The sequence below is a fragment of the Ammospiza nelsoni genome, chromosome 2, assembly GCF_027579445.1.
Source record: "Ammospiza nelsoni isolate bAmmNel1 chromosome 2, bAmmNel1.pri, whole genome shotgun sequence".
NCBI classification, from domain to species: domain Eukaryota; kingdom Metazoa; phylum Chordata; class Aves; order Passeriformes; family Passerellidae; genus Ammospiza; species Ammospiza nelsoni.
In genome coordinates, this window is record NC_080634.1 from 87737925 (window position 1) to 87758816 (window position 20892).

Genomic DNA, 20892 nt, shown 5'->3' on the forward strand with positions numbered 1-20892 from the left:
AATTCATCATAAACTGACAGCATCACAATATTTTTTTGCATATCTAATGATTTTGCAGATTGATTACATAAATGAGTGAAAATAATGATAAAAAATTGAATTAATATTCACTTAAAACTTCATGTTTTTGACAGAAAGTTTAGACAAACACTTCGTTTTCTGAACCTTTAAAAACTGAGTTCTAGTCAAAGTAATTTGACAACTGTGAAAGAAATCATTACCCTCATAAGTATTGGTTTACTGGATGACAGCATGGTATCCTATAATGTTTTACAGAGATTTTAAGATGTGACACACACTGCCCTGAATTTTTTCCTATCTAAAGATAGTCTAAAGGAAACACCCCAAAGAAAGGCAAAGGAATGGAGGAGATATAACATTTATAATAGTTGTGGCCAGTATACCTAGAAAAGCTTGAAAGAAGAAAGTGGCAAAAAGGTGGACTTCATGTTACTAGAATAAAAAGGGATCTCCTTCCTGGTATGCAGCAAAAAAAAAAGGGATGAGGAAAGAGGACCCAAAACCCCCAAGAATTCAAGAAGAACAGCCAGAAACAAGGACAAAGCAGGGAGAGAGCATCCAGGTGCAGAGGCAGCTGGCAAATCTCTTGCAGCCTAAATTTCCCTGTGATTTTGGTAACCTGCCTGGTAATTCTGCCAGCCTGGTCTGTCACAGGCAAAGCCTTGGGCAGGTGATGTGGTGTAGGTACAACCTTTCATTTGTCAGATGCTATGGAGTTGACTCTCTTGCCATTATGTACTTTTGATATTTCTGAAAAGCTTTTGTACACCTGATAACAACAAAACATAGATGACCTGGTCTGAGAACAAGTGGACTTCAAAATGTTGGCACTTTGACATGACTTTTACACTCTCCCAAAAACCACACTTGGGTCATGAGTAGAGGAAAGAATATTTATGCATTAATTGACAAATGTCTGGATGAAAAGAGAAGGATACCTGAGGGAGAAAAGAAGAGAGCAAGCCCATCTTTATCAGTTTTGTGAAAGAAAGTATTGTAGAAGTCTATATAAATAATTCTTAATAATTAATTATCTCAGATTACCAAATAAGATGCAAAAGCCTCACACATAACTGAAGAGTACAAACCTGACATAGAAATTTCCTTCCACCATCTCTGCACTGCATCTGTAGGCCTGTATTTTAGTAGCTGTGTCATATAACAAAGCAAATTAATCTCCATTTTGCAGCTAAACAGAGTAGGATTTTACCAACAACTTGCTCATTAGTTCTGCACTGCAGGCTGCATCTGCCTGATGCTGTCCTCCCTATGAGCTTTTATTGTTGTGGTTTTTATTTGGTCATAATTATCTCATCTCTACCTACACCATGTCAGAGAGAGTGTTAGTTTTTCTTTACTGGTTTGTAATTCTATTACACAGCCCATCAGCAGCTTGTTTCTGATTATTGCAAGCATAACACCCTTCTGGTAGCAGCTGTTAATATTTGCCCTTTCTTTATTATGCAACAAGTGCATGTTGCTTGCCTATAATAATGTGGAACTAACAATGATGTCGCAGCCTGCTTCCTGGGAAATTATGCTCTCCCTTCACCTTTCTTTCTTTATAGAATACCAACCAGATATTTAAACAGCTATTTAATATGCCTATCGTCTTGGAAAGTCACAGGAACAAAAAAGGCCCAGCGGATATGGCAAGAAGAAAAGACTGCATTAAAAACTTTCTGGCTGGGCTCACAGAATGGAGCCAGCAGGGAGATATCAGAGCATGTGGGGCAAGTCAAGTCTTGTGCTAAGAGAGGGATGTTGTCATCATGGTGCAGCCAAGACCAGGGCTCTGCAAGGCACTTTTAGACTAGTTTATCCTGAGAGCATTTTAATAGGGAGGACTTTTTTTTCTTTTTTTCTTTTTCTTTTTTTTTTTTTTTTTTTTTTTTTTTGACAGGGACAGTGCCAGGCAAAGCAATTTGTCATTTTCTTTTTGCACTGCAAAAGACTGAGGGGAAAAGTTTTACAGAGATTTATCAAATATTTGCAAGTTACCAGTTCCTTTTTAAGACCTGGGTTTGGTTTTTTCCTCTTTGTTGATCAATGCCATTCTTTGGACTGTTGAAGGATCTCACCCCCCAGTCACAGAGACCAACTATTTTTCTTTGAGATACTAGTAACTGTTAAAGGAATAGTGCTGGTGGCTGGAGACAGGATTTCATCTCTACATATTCATTCACAGTTGCTGTTCTCACTTTTGAAGAGTAATTTTTTTACCAAAAGTTTCAAATTCCTGACTTTTTAAAAATATCTCTTCACACTCCAGATGTCTACAGATGAGGGATTTCGAGCTAAGCTGCTGAGATTGTTTCTAAACATCTTTATTCCTGGGATGCAGAAACCTTTCAAGTTACACTGTGCAAAACTATCTTTTAAAGTTATGCTTTGATAACATTCAAGCCAGTGGAACTGAGGTAAGGGTTGATTTTAAAATACTCAATGCTGGGAACTTCAAAGCTGTCTTCTATTTGAGTGTCCCTTTTCTTTCTCACCCTGTCTGCCCCTCAGTCCAAGAGGGGCCTGTTCAGATTTACACAGAGGTCAAAATCTGTTTGTACTAAGATTTACCTTTTAATTTTTCACATACTTTTGTATACTTTTTAACTTGCAGGTGTTCGCATGTCAAGATTTTAAAGAAGAGAAAATTTTTATCTTAAAATTTTATCGCCTTTCACTGACAAAGGAGTTAAGATATGGATAAATCTATTACATTAATCTTAGTGTGTATGTATGAACTTGCCTTAAGCACCTCTCACACCACAAGAAGTATTGTTGTGACTCTCTCTTTCAGACTGTGGCAGAAAACTCTCAAAAGCAGGAGGGACAGCCACAAAAACTAGACTGAAATTCATCAGAACTTGAAAATGAAAAAATTAATGAAAATGGCCTTTTTTTCTTGTCTTCTGGCTATGAACAACATCAGTTGGAAGAAAAGTATCAGTTCTGGAAAGAAATGAGCAACCAGGTCTAGTGAATTTTTTACTATATGTAATTAAGTTATTACTTCAAATTGATGTGCTCTCTTCCAGGGAGATTGAGAAGTTTGGGATGCATGAAGAAACTGAAGAAAGTTTCTGATGATAGAGTCCTCACCCTGTGCTTCCTTATGTAGGAGACTTGCCTCTGTTGTCCATTTTTGTAGTGTCAGTCCCTAGAGATGTGACTGAGAGAAAGCTGAAAGTGTTGTAGCTGCCTAAAATTAATTCATAGCCAAAGGCTGACCAATGAGTTTATTGAAGTGGTGAGATCCAAGCAATGCCTGCAGTGCTTCTCAGCACTTAGGAGAATACCAGCTTCCCATCTCTAAATCCCTTCTTAGCTTACCCCATTCAGAAAATTTTGTCTTAAATATATGTAGCTTTGGAGGAGTAGAAATCAACACTTTGTGTTTTGAACTGGGGCTGCATAATGACAGTAAGCCTGATGAGAGATTCTGTAAAGCTGTCCGGCTTTACAGCCAGAGGCAGTGGGATGAAATTAGAGTGACAAAAAGTAAGCTGCAGACCACAGAAGTATCAGACTGAGACTTGGGTGCCTGTGTGAAATGGTGGGGAAGGTCTCTCTGTGATCCTTGGTACTGTAGTGAGCTAAACTTGAATTTTCTAGGAATTGCCTTTTATTGTAGGGAATGCAGGATCAGCAAAGCTTTGGCTGAGATGACAGCATAAGCTTTTGCTTTTATAAGCTTTAATATATTTAATAAATATATTATTTATATTATTATATAAATAATATAATTTATATTATATATTAAATATATAATATAAATTATATATTTACAATACTTATATGAAATAAGCCATAGAATAAATGAGGAGAGGAAAGAAAACAAAAAATTGCATTATTGGAAAGTGGAATCTCTCTCATGCAATATTTCCAGACTTGGTGCAAAGATGTGTCAGTAGGATATTTACATCTTTTCTAGCTAAATGTAAAAGCTTTTCCTCATTGCAAGCTAGCAAAGGACAGGTGCATCCCAATCAGTTCTCTTTCCCTACATTTTACAAGGAAATTCAGGAATATTTTGCTGCTCCATTTCCTTTTTTATATTGTGCAATCTCCAGGATTGCAATATACCTGGAGGTACTTCTAGCACTTGTTAATAAGAGATCTTAAAATAGGATCTGGAGCCAGCACTTTCGTCACATTCTTTCAAGTGTCACACAGAATATTCACTAAATAATTAATTCAGCAGTTGGCATCATGTCACAAACAGTTGTGAATATGCAAGAAAATGTTGGCAAAGTGATAATTTGGATTCAAAAATCTCACTGTAAATATTTCTGAAAAGGGAAGTCTTTATGCAATAAATAGGAGTATAAAAAAATTAAAAGTTTTTAATTGTGAATGGGTGTCTATTACACCACCATGAAAGAGATAGCAACACTCAAAATATTCTCAATGTTCTTTAATTGCAGGAAAGGTTTGTTGGCATATTTTTGTACTGTAGTCATCTATGGAATCTACTGACGGCCTATCTGAAGCAGGCATTTGTTAACAGCACTGGAAAAGTTTTCTTGGGAGTGTTTGATAGGAGATTCACAGAAAATCTACAGCAAGGACCACAAAATATTTGACACTCATATTGTGCTGGATCTTATTTCAGGGTCTAAGACCTAATCTTCTGTTCACATACTTTATGAAACTGCCAGACTTTGAAATGTATGTGCACAACTTGAGCTCTGGGTACTGCAACTTCTAGAGACTGGGAGATAAGGGAGATAAAAGGCTCATAGAAGCCTTATCAGAGAGATAGCTAGTTCAGAGGAACTACCTTCTCTGCAGTATAACTCTATAGTCCCTGGACCCATTTGTAAAGGCAACTTTTTACAAAAGCTGTGTGTGTTTTTAATTTTTTTTCCTGGGTCAACATTTGATAAAGTGTTTGTCCTCAGGCTCATTGGCTCAGATTCCTCACCCCACTTATTTTTGGGCATCTAATTTGTCTCCTCAGTGAGGAGCCAAGGCTCCCAGTATTGCCAATTAAAAGAAATGAGCTCCTTCAGAAGCAATTCAGCACTTGGGAGCTGAATCATCCCCCAATGAGCCTGGGTGAATGTCCATCTTACTCTGGCCATGCCAAAAGCCAAGGGAAATGAGCTCAGAGGTGAAATTAATTCTTTCCTCTCCCTGTGTTCTTGCCTTGTGTGTGCTGTGTGAGATTTTGAGTGCCCTTAGAATCATAGAATTGCTAAGGTTGTAAAGACCCCTAAGATCATTCAGTCCAACCATTAACCCAGCACTGCCAAATCCACCAATAAACCATGTCCTCCAAGTGCCACATCTACATGTCTTTTAAATACCTCCAGGGATGCTGTCACCACCACTTCCATGGGCAGCCCATTTCAGTTCTTGACAACCACCTCAGTGAATTAATTTTTTCCTAATATCTAATCTTAGCCTCCTCTGGTGCAATTTGAGGCCATTTCCTTTTGCCCTATTGTTTGTTTCCTGAGAGAAGAGACTGTCATCCACTTCACTAATTTGTCCTCTTAACTAACAACAGGAAGACTGTGAAGGTAATCTATAGGATGTTGCATTTCCCCTGCAAATGTCCTCATGTCCCTGTGGAGTGTCTGAGATGTAAAGCCTGAACTAAAGCAGACAAATTCCCACAGAGATCTGAGCCACCATTCGTATATTTTACAGATACTTGGTTCATTCTAAGTGAGTATTTTTATGATACTCTGGTAATTTGTTGGAAGGTGATGTAAGTAGCATCCAGGGAAATCAGCACAGCAGGTGCCTCAAGTGCAGAGGAACAATACTTGTGACAAAGCTTGCAAACAGGTCCTCAAAAACCTACAAGACCTGTTTAACCCACTATGAAGTGGTACAACCTGGCGCTGGAAAGATTTCTCAGGGGATGATGAGTGCAATCAAGAGCATGTGGTATTTCCAATTAGTTAAAATCTTGCAGTATCCTTGTCTATTAGCTGACCAAAGCAGATTCATAGAAACCTGTTTCCTTACCTTTTTTCCCCTCCATGTTCAGCTGCACTCATGAGGTGGGAAAATAAGGGAAACACAATGCCTCAGTGGGATTTAATGATAGTCCAGCCAAGAGGTAGAAATCAACCCTCCTCCCTTTCAGGCTTCAAGGAAAGACAAACTCTACAGATTGCAGACAATAAAGCAAAACCCCTAAACCTCATGAGCTAATGGACTCTGCCATCACTTTTTCCATCATTTTGCAGTTTAATTTTTGATATCTTCTCCAGGGCCACCTGCAAAATAGATGGTCCTTAATCCTTCACCAACAGACTTATCTACGACAGACAATTTACACAGCTTGAACTCATGATGATCACAGCCCACATTGCTTTTTTTATTCCAAAAGCTCAGTCCATCTGATAGTGGCTTTGTTCCTGACACTTCAGTGGATGGCAGATGGGCTTCAGAGGAGCTCTGCTTGCACTGGGTTATTGGTAGCCTTCAAATAACCTGTTGTGATGAGTGCTTATGCTGCACAAGATGCACCACAGCTTTAGATATAGCCATGGCTATATGGTAATGGCTTTAGATATAGTCTGCTGAGGTGTCCTGAGCCTCCTTCCACCTCTTCCAGGAGATCTGGGTTTCAGTTGCTACCAAGTAGAGTCCAGGGGAAGCAGGAAACAGTGGGAAATTGAAACAGCAGTTATTTCTGAAGAGCAACACAGGTTAATAATTATGTTTGGAAGGAACCTGTGGCTGCAAATAGCAATAATCAAACAAAATGGTCTGTGATAGTGAATGGTTTTATCTCAGGGAGGAAATGCGAGAGGGGAGGATGTGCAAGAGGGCAGCAAAGCAGGAGGGTGCCCATCTCTTTTAGAACAAGGCAGCCCACATGGGGGCTTGCACTGCTGGCTGGGTAATTTTTAAGATAACATGACACTGTGGCATAAAGGGAGGACCCCTCTCAGCACTACCACCCATTCTACTCACCAGCTCTCAGCTGAGACAGGCAGCAGTACTGCTGAGCCCATACCCTTCATGTGTGTTTCCCCCACTCTCTATAAATGTGTCTAGGGAAGAGAGTAATATATAGGAACCCTAATTCTCTATTTCTTTTCTTGATAGTATAAAGATGGCAGAAGGTCTCTGGATAAGCAATGTGAAAAGGAAAACAGTGCGATAAATAAATTAGACCTACATTTCTATTATTCCATCTCCTTCTCGCTGTGGAAATAGGTGATAGTTGTTTTGAAAATTCAGATAAATGGTTCAGCACTTCATCCTTTTTTAAAATCCACTCTTCAAGCTAGCTATGAAATAGATGCAGGATGTTTAGCTATATATATACCAGGTGTGAATGCTTATTCTGAAATGACTCTCTCCCTCCTCTTTAGGTGCATAGAAGTCAGAAACAAATGATACATTTTACCAAATATGAAATTCTAATTAAAGGAAGTAGGAAAAGGGTCAGTTAACAATTGCATCAAAGTGCTTCATGGAAATTTGTTTTCTCTCCCTGACAAGAGTGTTAGACATTAATTTATGTCTATGGTAAATGATTTGTATAAAAATATTTCTTGATCCATTATGGAAAAAGAAAAGATGGTATTGAGGTTGCTCTTTTTTTCAAAATTCACCTTATTTCAGATAAATTTCCATGACATACAGTGTTTGTAACATGACAATGCTTAAATCCAAGCAACAGACTACAACCCATCATACTGAGTGCTGTCAGAAAAAGTTAAGATTGTTCCTGACCCATTGCTCTATGTTTTGCAACTTGAACAGGTAGACTCTCCCCTTGACTGTTTAGATAGCAGAGAATGGAAACTCTGGGCAAAAAAATGCCTCCATTTTAACCAGCACAAAGGTCAAATGATCAATGGTGTCTTGATTCATACCTAATTTTCTGGCACTGAGGAAAGGCTTCAGGAAGTGTAAGCCAGAAGGAGGAAAGCAGCAGAAGCACTTCTTCACTATTTCCAGAAAAAACCAGTAAAGCACCAAGAGTGACACTCTCTTTCCACTGAGCTGAATCTGTGGAATGGACCTTTGAAAGGCAAAAACCCCAGCTCTAGGGAACTCACTGATGCTTTCAAACACAGAACCCTTCATTTCTCACAAGAGGAATCTCCTCCAGGTCACGAGGGAGCAGAGCACATCAATGCATTCACTAGTCCTGCTGAAATATCACTCATAGATTTGCTCAATAAAAACGCTAAATCCAATGCCCAAGCATCTTCAGTATTTCCCTTTGTAATTTTAAATGTTTTTCTGTTTCCTTTCAGTCCTGGACAGAGAGATCTCTACATTTAAGGCAAATTTTTCTGGGCTACTCCCATGCTGGATATCAAGAGGCAGAACTTCTGTCAGTCTCTGGCATGTCCAGGACCTCCCAGGATTTAGGGTAATGTTAGTGTGACAGTTTGTGATCAGTGCCACTACTGAGCTAAGATCTTTAGCAGAGCTGTGCATTTTGGTAGTGACTGTCATGTTTTAACTCTGAATGTGAGCTCCATCCTGGTTAATGACAGCATTGTCAGTGGTTAGAGACCGGCCATAATTTCACATCCAGTGTTTTTATCCAGCACCTGAAAATGGGAATGTAAACTCTTCCTTAGGGACACATGAAGATTTGGAGAGTAGTTGGATTCTTGATTGGAGCACCCACACTTTTGGAGATGATGTAGGTTATACAGTAAAAATAGATAGTTTAACTATACTGTAGATGTTTGGAAGAAGTCTAGTCACAAAACACCTACTTCTCCTTGTTTCCAGATGGTTTTGCAGATGTCTGAAGTGTCTTCAGAAAAAAAAAAATGGAAATAGCTATATCTTAGAATTAAAAAAAAAAAAGCAGCAAGTTCAATTAAAAATTCTTTCTACAGAAATGTGACATGCTGGATGAAAATATGGCACACAGCATTCCCAGGTCCAGCATGAACAAATGCTAGATGATTTTCAAAAATGTAGTAGTCCCAATGCAAGAACTGCAAGATGTTTTTCAATAGCCTAATGCTGCATAAAAGGTTAAATAATTATTTAATAGACAAACTGTTTCTAGTGAGAGCCCTAATGACAAGACTGTTGACAATTGTCTCTACCCATCAAAAACTTCTGGAACAAAAACCCACATCAAACTTTTGATGTAAAGCTTTTTCTCCAGTCCAATGTTAGCTATTTTGGAATAAGGAACTGTTTTTGATGCCTTTGGAGAAGCCAGGAAAGAAAAGTTTCCATAAAGGAGAGCAGTCAAGAGAGAGTTGAAAATACTCAGGAAATAAATACCAGAAAGGTGCCTAACTCAATTGTGCTTAAAACAAGTCTAAAAAAACCAAACCCTTTACTACCAACTAAAGTAAAAATAATAATAGTATTAATTAATCTAACACAAATAATTTCTCACAGCATAAGCTGCAAGACTGCAATGTAAATTTCAGATTTCTTGATTTGTCCTACTTTGATGTCTTAGGTCCCCAGGAACTGGACCTAAACTCTCAATTAGTTCAGATAAACTTTCTAAGTAACTAATCTACTGGACAACTCTTTGCAAATCTTCAGAAAAGGTGTGAATTTCTCCAACATTTTTCTGCTGGCCTTATACCTTTCTTTCTTAGGAATACTGACCTCCACCATTTCACATTCTCACTTGGCCAAACTACATGCCACATACATTTCTGATTCATTTCCTCCTTGTCACTCAGATTAAAATCAGAGCAGCCATTTTGCTGAGAGCTTCCTACCCCCTGGGTTTTGTATATGAAGATTCTTCAGCACTTCTTGCCTCTCTTTTTTTTTTTTTTTCTCTAGCTAATAAAGTTAGGACAGAAGTGTTTCATAATAGACAGAGGATTGCATGTGGGAGCAATCCTAGAAGATACTCCTGTTAGATGTTGTCCATACCATATATGATTGAAAATCCAGGACAATTAAATGAAGCAGAGATAAGCAAAGTTCTTCTAAATGGAGAATTGATCAAATGATAAATAAAAATTATTTATCCCCATGTGTCAAGTAAAAACATTAACAGAAATGCGAAGACTTCTGAACTGAGCATTGCATAAAATTCCAGGATACTGAAAGTCAAGTGTAATACAAATCTGATTTGCTAACACTAGTTCTGTTTAATAACTACATTTTCTTTGGATCAGCCCTCCATCTTGTGAAGACTGGCTCATGAAGAAAAGAAACACATCAATTAATAGAATAACACTCTTTAGAAACTGCAGTCACCTGATTTCTGCAGGATTATCTTTTTAATTATGTTTAATCTGCATAATAAGCAGAGAAAGGAAACCTCGAAAGCCTGATTAAAAGAGAGAAGCTGTGTTGCAGATACAATCATTGATTGTTGAGGTCCACAGTGGAATGAAAATATTGATGCCCTGGTATGGGTACTTTTGCATAAGCACAAGCAATTGAATTAGTACTTCTGGAAAAGTTGCTTTCTTCACAAGAAGTTTGTTTTTCCCCAGCTAGATTGCGGTAACCACCTTTCTTCCTTGGGTGTAACACTGTGAAGTAAAATGTTTTGCTGTTCATGATCTCATGTCACAACATCTATTTCACTTACCACATCCTTTTAATGTGATTCAAAATGCAAAATGTTGGATGTCACAGATGGTTGAAATCTGATACTCCACTAACAGTTCCATTAAGACTCTTGTTGATTTAAATAATTGATTGTACTTCGTGTTCCAATGGGCTTTGAAAGCCAACATGGTCAGTTGCTTTATCTCAGCTAGAGAGCAGTGCCTTCCAGCTATGGGGTTGTAACTTAATTACTTTTTAGCATGTCCCTATATACTGAGACTTCACTTATCCTTCTAAAAGGAAATGAGAGCCCAACCAGTGACACTATGAAATTGCAGAGCTAATCCCTGGCAGAAATCCCCTTGGAATCAATCCAAAGGCTGTGTTTAGTCAAAAAAAAAGAGAGGAAAGAACCCCACTCCACTGCAATATAAGTAATTCTTCCCCCTTGTACAATGACTGAGCACTATCCTCTTAGCCTGCAAAGACACAAATAAGCAGGAAAAATAATATCTCAGGCAGATGCATAGTCTTTCTTCAAAAATTAAAACATTTTCTTTCCTTAATTAGTCCTATGTATTTCATGGGTTATTATTTTGGTTTGTTACATTAAGCATCACTGGCAATTAACTGAGGAAATGCCCTTCTGTGGCTGGATAGAGTGTTTCATAATTTTGTGTATAACTGGCTAATTTGCATAAAGATATCATGAGTATCAAAACCTGTAGATGAAACTATTTGCAGACTAAAAGCATACAAACTGTACATATAAAAGCATACAAACTGTAGTCTATAAAGCCAGTGCACTTTTTTATGTTACTTAACTTTTGCTTCATGAAAACCTAGTGAAGAATGTGGGCTCACAAGCTCCTGAACTGGAAATGTTATTATCATACAAGTCTCCAAAATAAAAGTGACTGAAAATGCTTAAACAAGGCTATTGCTGAATTAAGTTCGCCTTACTTTGGGGATTATTTTTTTTTCCCCCCTGTAATTTATGTATCTCCTTCCACTGCATTTGCTAAAGCCATTAAATATTTAATTTGTACTTGATTCTTCTTTCATGGCTGGAGTTCATCAGCTGCCCTTACTTGGAGTAGGTACTAATGCTGACACAAAACATGCATTTAAAGGAACACTCCTGTAGGCTTGTTACTGGAATGTGAGTAATTATTAACAAACTGTAAGGCCAGTTTTCCTTCTGCTTAAATGTCATTTGGGCTCAATTACATGATACTAAGATGAACAGGTCATTAAATTCTTTATTGATTCTAGTTTTAGCTGAGGTCTGTTCATTTTTTATTTGAGCTCATTTTCTTTGGTTTGAACTTTGACTGTGTCATTTGATTCAAAGTTATCTTCCATGGAAACTCTTGGAAGGATGAGGCCTTACACCCCTGCATACATCCCAATTTGCTGTTAACTCATCTGGGGCATTTTTTCTCTTTCAAGATACTGTGCTGTGGCTGCACTGTTCACAAAGTCTCATAAGTCTCTAGGACCCAACTCTTCTATATTTATGCTTATGGCCTGAAAAGAGGCTGCAGTGAGGAGTAAAAACGCCAAGAGCAGGCACATACACAGGATGATGGGAATGGGGAGGCTGAGCCTCTTTCAGACAGGGGACACTGGACTGCCAAGGCACAATCCTGTGGGTTTGCACCTGGTGGGGCAGCAGCAGTGGGAGCAGCTGCCAGCCAGACACTCCCAGATAACTCAGCTGAGGGCAATGTCCCTGATGTGGGGCTCTGCCCCAGAGTGGGGCTTCTTTGGTTCTCTGTGACTGTGAGAAAAGCCACTGCCACTTCCAGCTCCAGAGGTTTCAGGAGGTGTAGAGAGACAAGGGTTTATTGGGGAGGCAAAGCTTTGGTGCTGTGCCCATCCGCAGCCTGCTAGATAAACCTTGCTAGAAAGGCTCCTGAAGCCACCAAGTCCAGTCTCCAGACCTATGTGTGACATTCCTGCATTCCTGAGAAGTTCAATGGGATGTATAAAAAACAAAAGAGAAATAATGTGTCTCTAACAAGGTACAAAAGTATCATATTATATTTCCTGGAATTGTCTCCATTGCGCACAACAATGTTTAGCAATTGAAAAGAAATCATGGTCCAAATGCATTTTTCAGCTGGTTTTCTCAAGTAAGACAATTCTTACCTGAAACACACCATTTTTACCATGGAAAGGAGTAGCGTTTCTACTGCCTGTTTCAGAATTCATCTTTTCTCTAAATGGAGGTAATGGCTCCTCTTTGAGATAATTACACAGAGTGTCTTTCCCATTACCATGAAATATGATTGTTGATGATGTATGTGCCAGATAGGAATTTGTAAATAAACACTTCCCAAATAAATCACTCAGGGGCCATCCAAAACTCCCTCTTCATCACTGCAATGACAGGCTGGGTATGAACCTGCAAACCAGAAGGGAATAGTCTGGCCTTGTGAAACCCTTCAGTGCTTTTCAACTTATCATACCCTTGGAGCTATGCAGGATGTGTCAGCATCCTCTGATAGAGACCAGAAGACCTAGGCTATACATCTTTGCTTGTCTAACCTAAAAATGACTAGAATTCAACCAAGCTTTAGCCTTCAAAAGTCACAGTAACACAGTAATTGCAAGAGGAAGGAAGGACTTCATGGGCTCTTCTAGGGTGGTACTAGAGGTAGAGACAGAATGAAAATCCAATCCATATCTGTTGTACCATAGTTGTGCCACTTGCAGGAAAAAGAAATCATAACTAGGGGAAGAAGGGATATGCAGGAATGTGATACTGTCACTGTTGACTGACCATGCTGCAGCAACGTGAAGCGGAATTCTTTCAGGCAGGGGGAAAAGGGAATTGATTTCTCCCAATTTCTTGCTGAGCACTCTATTTGTCTGCTGCCTAGATTGCTAGTTCAATTATTAAGCTGATATACCAAATTAGGCTCTCCCTTTTTAAACTATAAAAAGACACACACTTTTATCTCATTTAATACTTTAATACCAAAATATACTACTGCTTTTGGGGGTCCATGTTTTCCATCAGGGCTGGCAAAGATACCTAATTCCCAGAAGGGACAAGGGTTTCACCTTTTTCTTCTGGCATGGCACAGACACCTGAGGCATGCCACCCAGGCACCTGGCCTGTACATCAGTGTGTGAGCACTGTCACTGCCCTCTTTCAAGACTCCAGGTGTTTTTGTGTCTTAACTCTGAGCTCCATAGCAGGAAGCAATGTTTACCAGGCAATATCCAGTAGTTCTGTAAAGTGATGCTTACATTGGTATCACCAAAGATAATGGGGCTGCATATGTAGGGGGATAGAATATAAGTAAATAAAGGTAGTATAGAAAGTAAATGTACCTCCTAAAGAGCTGCAACTGAGCTAATTACTAGAGATTGGGAACAGGCCTGATGTTAACAGGCCACAGCTGTAGCCAATCAGAAGAGTGTTATAAAAGAGTGGGTTGGTTGGTTAAAGGGAACTGGAGTCAGTTGGCTGCTGTGAGAACAGGGAAGAGTCAGTGCCTAGAGGAGATGCCTATAAGAAGTATCAAAGAGGTATGAGACTCTAGTAATATGGAACCCTTGCAATATAATGATAGCAAATGCTTTCCCCAGTGTGATTTGGGAGAAAAAGGACTCAAATACTAAACTATATGACTCTGTGGATTTGGGGAAATAGGACTCAATTATATGATCCCATGGGTTTGGGGACAAGGACTTGAATACTAAACTATCGGTGAAATATATCAATTGTAGCTATTAATGTTTGTTAAATAGGAGTATAAAAGATTTTGAAGATAAGTACTAGGTAAACTGAGAAAAGCTGCAAAACTGAACCAACGCTCAGAAATATGTATATTTGTACTATAATAGGTTGTTTGAACATTTGTGTAACTTTTAGTTCTAAATGAAATATATTAATGTATCATAATGTAGTTTATTTGAACATGTCCTTCTAGAAATGCTGCAACTCTGTAATTAAAAGAAAAAAGGGGGAAATGTAGGGGGGATAGACTATAAGTAAATAAAGGTAGTATAGAAAGTAATTTTACCCCCTAAAGAGTTGCAGCTGAGCTAATTACTATAGATTGGGACTGGACCTGATGTGAACAGGCCACAGCTGTAGCCAATAAGAAAAGTGTTATAAAAGAGTGGCTTGGTGGGTTGAGGGGAACTGCAGTCAGTTGGCTGCTGTGAGGACAAGGAGGAGTCAGTGCCTAGAGGAGCTGCCTACGAGACACATCAAAGAGGTATGAGACTCTAGCAATATGGAGCCCTTGCAATGTAATGACAATAAAACTCTTGCACTATAATGACAATATGCCTAGAGACTTAGCTTTGTAGAGAACTTGGATTTTGTATGTTTTGTAGAGGGACAGGGAATTAAGGGAAAGTGAACAAGTGTTGACAACAACAGCCAAAAAAGGGACATTCCAGTCAAGGGGCACACCTGAGAAAGTCAGCTATAGAAAGGAACCTCTCCCAGTTCTCTATCCCTGTTTCAGGGATCCCTCTTCAGGGGAGCAAGCCAAAAGCACCCGACTCCTTTTCAGGACTTCACAGTTTCCTAGTCTGTTTTCTCTCACCCTACTGCACGCTTGTTCTCTTTGCTTGGAGAACTAGAGCAGCATGTAATGAGCCATGTTTCTCATCTACTTCTAGCCCTAGGAACCCTATTGATTTCATCACTGTTAAATTAGCCTTGATAGTGATATGGTATTTTGAACACTACTAAGCTACAATGCTGCCACCTCCTAAACAAGCTGCAGGCTTTGTTTCAAATGAACACAGCAACTGATTAATCAATACTGAAAGCCTATCAAAAACTACCTCCTGATAGCAGGCTTTTAGGATGCCGAGGGACTTTTTGTTTCCTCCCAGTTATATGAAAAGACATGGGGGTTTTTTAGTGATTTTACTGCCTTTTTCTGGAGCCTTATTTTTGCCTTTGAGCAGCCCACCCTCTTCCCACATGTTCTCCTGATTCTGGTGGAATTTCCCCTACTCTTCTGCCCAGAGGGATCACAAGCTGGTCCTGCTCTCCAAAGGAAACCACAGTGGGCTGGCTGCTGTGCGTCTAACTCAAACATCTGCACCTGACTGGCATGAACAAAGTGTTCCCTACTCCCTGAAAGGGTCTCAGTCTCAGGGTTGCTGACTGCCTTTTTCCAGAGAGCAGAACATTGAGACATAAAGCTCCTCGAGGACCAGCCAAGACAAACATGGCCATAGTGTGTTTCTACACTCTACTGGGTCTACTCAAAAGTTTGTGTTCTGTGATTAAAAAAAAGGCTTGCAGAAGGAGCAGGGAGGCCCATGGTAGGAATGGGAGGTGAACTCCATGAAGTCAACTGGGGCCAGTGGATTCCCTGCCCTGGCCCCTCCTGGTTGTCAATGGGAGCAGCCACCCCATGAGAGAGACCCCTCAAGATGAGTCCATGGGAGAGACTCTGCCCAGGACACTTGAAAGATGGGGAAGAACTGCCTGCAGGAACAAGATTCTCTATTGGGAAAGAGCATTTTGGATGGTATGTCTAGAGAAAGGAGCAAAGGTGGTGAAAGCAAGGGAGCAAGTGATACTGAGGAGAAACGAGCACAGGAAAACAGGAGTAAAACAGAGGGAAAATGGAGCTGGTGCTGTTGGAGTCCTGCTCTGTCCACATGTCCAGTCAGCCCAGCCTCTCCTGTCTTCCCTTTAAACTCTGTTTCTGATGATTTCCTCAGGTAAGTGCTCCCCATCTCCTGTGCCAAGTGCAGCCCTCCTGTGAGGCTGGAACTGTGGGGCCACACCTCAGAGATGAAGGCTTGCAGGCTGGAGGTGCAGGACAAGGGCAGGCCCGTGAGGAGATGACAGCCTCATGCTGGGGGGGGAGCCTGGAGAGAGCCAGGGCTCTGTCAGCTGGAGGCTGTGTGTGGTGCAGTGTCTGTGCCTGTCCTGCCTGTTGCAGTTCCTGCACTACCATACAGCATGAATCACTGACATGTTAAACTGAGAATGGGGGCATGACTCTACAGGCTAATTGTTGAAACAGTCTGATATGGAGGAAGACTCATGTTCTGGGCTTCACTCATAATGAGTGTTTAAGTATATGATATAAATCAAAGAGGCTTGGGAAAAAAACTGTCTTCTTAGCCTAGTAACACAGCACTAGTAGGTAGCAGCTGGAATATGGCTTGAAACATCCATCTCCTCTCTTTACAAGTAAGCAAGGAAATGTTGATTTGAAAATGAAATCTTACCTTTAAAAAGCTCTGAAGGGAATGTTAACGTTCTACAGCATTGTCAGAGCTTTTAAATAAAGGTTTGAATGCCCTAATATTTTATAAGAAAAGACATTAAGTACCAAACTGCAGAAGAGGTATGACATTCTGCATCCCAAAAAGCACAGGGTGTGTTCTATTAGCCCAGAAGGGTCTGATGTGGATTTCTTACATTTCCTCAGCATCCTGGATACTCACTCTGCCTTTTTCTAGAGATTCCATGTTTTAGCACATCATCTTCCCTTTGTCTTGATCCACAGCACCAAAGGGGCTTTTGTGAATGGCCAGGGAAATGCTTGCCTGCCAAGATGCCTTTGCCTTGAGCTGCATGTGGGCCCAGTCCCCTCCTGAGGGGAAAAATAGATTTTTCCAGAAAACAAGTTGCATCACCCATATTCATAGGACCTTAGAATGGCATGCTTATTTTCTACTGGATAGTTAATTCTTTAAGGTTCACTTTAAGAATAAAAATAGATTTTTACAGCATTTGTCACTTAAAGGAAATATCAGAGAAAAATCTTTCAGCTCCCCTTGTTTGCACATTCAGCTGAATTTTGGTTGATTCTTCCCTTGTTGAGTCTGGTCCTAAAATGTGCTTCCAGAATGTAGAAATTAAATATATAATACATGTTATATACTGTTACAGTAATATATCTGACATATACTATTAATGTATTCAACACATTTAAAGATATATATGTGATAAGTAATATACATCATATTACATGAGATAAAGGATACATTTTGTATTGTATATCATGTTATATTTTATATTTTTATTATATATTACGTGTTTATGCTTTATTTATATTTCTAGAAGTGCAAGCTGTGGAGATTTCTACTTTGACATTTCCTTTAATTTTTTGCCACTTGAAAAAGTAACCTCTTTATGAGAATAAATTTTATTAGGGTGAGGAAAGAATTGATCTTATTAAGCCATCTTTTGTCTGTTTCTGGTCTGCTGGCACCCTACAAAAACTACACCGTTTATTGCACCACTGTCATCAGACCTTCCCTGTTTACACAAGCGCATGATCCTCTGCACAGAAATGTCATAGCCTGTCCCTACCTACTGCCCACGGTTTTAAGGTAAAAACACACATTTCTGGAGGAGCTTTAAGCACTCTTTTGCCAGTTATCCCTCTGCAATGTTGACCTGTGGAAGCAGCAAACCTGTATGGCAGAGTCCTCTGTTTATTATACTCTCAGGGCTCTAAATTGAAATTTTGTTCCACTAGACCCTTTCCTCTCCGTTAGCTGGCATTATTCCCCACTAGTTACTGCCCAGCAAGCGAGGTCTGAGATGAAGATGGATTTTTGTTCAAGAAAAAACATGTAAAATTTTCCCAAACATTACACCAACTTCAAACTCTTTCATGTTTTACCAAGAAATTTTATCTCAAACAGTGGAGGGAACTCTTGGTAGGAAGTTTCCTGAGAGAGAAGAAAATGCTCTTCTCCATCAATACTTGCATGTCTGGCACTCAAAAACCTTAGCTGGGGTTTGTTTTTTTTTTTTTTTTTACTTTATTATCGGTTTTGGAAGCCCTTTTCTCCTGTGGTTATACGAAAAAATTAAGCTTAGCATTATCTTGTTACAGAAGTGGAGGAATTGTAAAGCTGAATCAATATGACTTTGAAAGCTGTTATTTAATTAGTTTCAGTTGATTAGACAGACATTTCAGTTTATAGCAGTGCAGCCTGCTGGGATTAACAGGCAATAATAACTAGATATATTTTCTGGTAACAATTTTGTCCATGTCCATCTTATAAGCACATCTGCAGATGGCAGCAAAAAAATCACTCTATGGGAGATGAATTTACCTATTAAAATTACATATGATGCAGCATTCTTCCACCTTGTCTAGGAAGTGGTTTGACTGTTTTGTGTTCCTGCCCTCTTTGTCCAGAGACTTCCAGAACACGAGGTGCCAGCAGGACAGTGAGTTGAGGCATTAAGGGGATAACTCTCATACCCTCTGTGACCCGTGAAAGAGACTCAGCTTCTGCCACTACTCCAATGCTGCTTTTACTGTGAACACTACTTAGAGATAGTGGTGAGATTATAGAATATGTCATTCTTGAAAAGACCACCAAGATCCTTAGACATGCCTGTGATGTGACCCAATGGCAGAATATAAAGGAAGATTCAACTTTGAATAAATGAGAGGGTGAAAATACTTTTTAGCACATTTTCCTTAAGCAAAAACTATAGTTTTGCCTATCTAATGCTCTCAAAAAGATTAACACAGTGTTTTCATTTGCGCGAGAGGATTTCCAAATTTAATACATGGTAGCAGCTGGGAAAATGCAAAAATGCAGCTGCTACAATTTATAAATTAGTGCAGTCCCCAGTGAAGTAAAAGTCAAATGATTTAATAACAAACAACTATTTCTGGTGTAATCTTACAAAAAACTAAAATGTTGTGACAATGTTATCCAGCACAGACTTCTTTGACCTTTAATCCCAGTTTAGACATGTCAGCTTTTTAACCCAGCAGCCTAACAGCAGTGCAGAGCCCGAGCACACGTTGTAGCCCTTGCACATGTGAAACTGCCTTTCATTTCAACAGGAAGTTTACCTGAAAGACAGTGTCATCTTTGGCCCTGCCTAAGGATATCAGCAATTTTTAGAGATTACTAAATCCCTTTCCAGGTTAAAATAACTAGATTACAATTCTAATAAATGCTTGATTGTGGAGGCTGGAAATTTATCATCCAAGCCAAGCAGACAAAATTGAACTGAATTTGCAAAGAATAAATGCTTTCAACATTAAAATTATATTTTAAGATAGAAGCTGTATTCTAAGAAATCTAGGTTATCATTGACATATAGTGAGTGCCTGGCAGGTGGAATCTTCCTAGTATACCCTTGTCATGAGGCTATCCAGAGCATAATTTAGCATGCTATTCCTGACATCAAGGTTCTCTCCAACAGGTTTTGAAGGGAGTTTTTTTATTCATTTGGTCATCAGGGCACAAAATCAATAACAAACATGAGGAAAACATACTTGCATTTCCAAAGTAAGTCAAGCCTGGGATTTCAGTTTCAAACCCTCCCTTTCTCTGAGAGATTTCTTTGCACTACCTTTACTCCTCTCCCATTTTTGAGATGAGTTTTGGGGACCAAAAGGCCTTCCCTGCAGTTACCACAGTTGCTAAAGGCAATGAAGAAGCACTGTGCAATTCATACAGCAGCCTCAAGATCTGCTCACAAGAGTACCAAAGGAGTACCAGGAGAAAGTTCTGCCTTAGGAAACGGACAGGACAGATCATAGAATCCTAGACTGGTTTGGGTTGGAAGGGAAATTAAAGATCATCCCCTGCTATGAACAGTGACCCCTTCCACTTGACCAGATTGCTCAAATCCCAAATCCAGCCTGGCTTTGAGCACCTGGAGGGTTGGAGAGTCCACAACTTCTCTGGGCAACCTGTTCCAGTGCCTCACCATTCTCACAGTACAGATTTTTCTTCCTAAAACCTAGCTTAAACTTTCTCTCAGTTTCTCTCTGTCTCTCCCTCCTATCCTGTCAATACATACTCCTTGTGCCTGGCACAACTGTGGCCACAGAAGTGACACTGCCAATAAAAAGCTGAATAGTATGTGGGAATAAAAGTACACGTTTCAAAAGTAAAGATGGTGGTATTGTAGTTGGTTTTGATTTCCCATGATCTCAGCTTTAAAACTGGGAAAGGGGCAACCAATATACTACTTCCATGGTATTTGAAGAGTCCCTGGTTCTGTTGGTCCATTTCCTAATTTTTACTGGTGGAGCTGTAAGGACAGGGTGTTGGAAATTCACATCTGTTGCAAAGCTTTGGCATCTGAGCTCCCCATCTTCTGTTGTGCAAACACCTAGAAGAATTTACATAAAGGAGGAGATGCAAGTAGTGTCTGAGGTCCCAGCTAAGGTAACAGAGTGGGTTCAAGGCGAGACAGCCTTTCTTTGCTCCCCTGCCTTACAGCTGTTTCACATTTCCCCAGTAAGCTTCTCATCAGTGCAGATTTATGCACATTGTGGGGAGCGAGAGGCTTTTCATACTGGAAGACTACAGGCCCTGGAAGGTTACAGTGTAAAAGAGGGTATCCTGAGAAAAGGCAAAAAAAAGAAGGAGGAAAGAAAATCACCCCCACTACTACTT

At 39.6% G+C, this 20892-nt stretch overlaps 1 long non-coding RNA gene across 3 annotated transcripts; it reads left to right on the top strand.

The window, feature by feature from the left end:
• Positions 1-13976: 13976 nt before the first annotated feature.
• Positions 13977-20385, top strand: LOC132069977 (uncharacterized). Of its 3 annotated transcripts, none has more exons than XR_009417856.1 (4): positions 13977-14043; positions 18660-18806; positions 19688-19773; positions 19862-20385. It is a non-coding gene; the product is annotated as an uncharacterized LOC132069977 (long non-coding RNA). The 3 variants fall into 3 exon arrangements; XR_009417857.1 differs by adding an exon at positions 15151-16212 and having other exon boundaries at positions 13990-14043; positions 19688-20385; XR_009417855.1 differs by having other exon boundaries at positions 19688-20385.
• Positions 20386-20892: the final 507 nt, after the last annotated feature.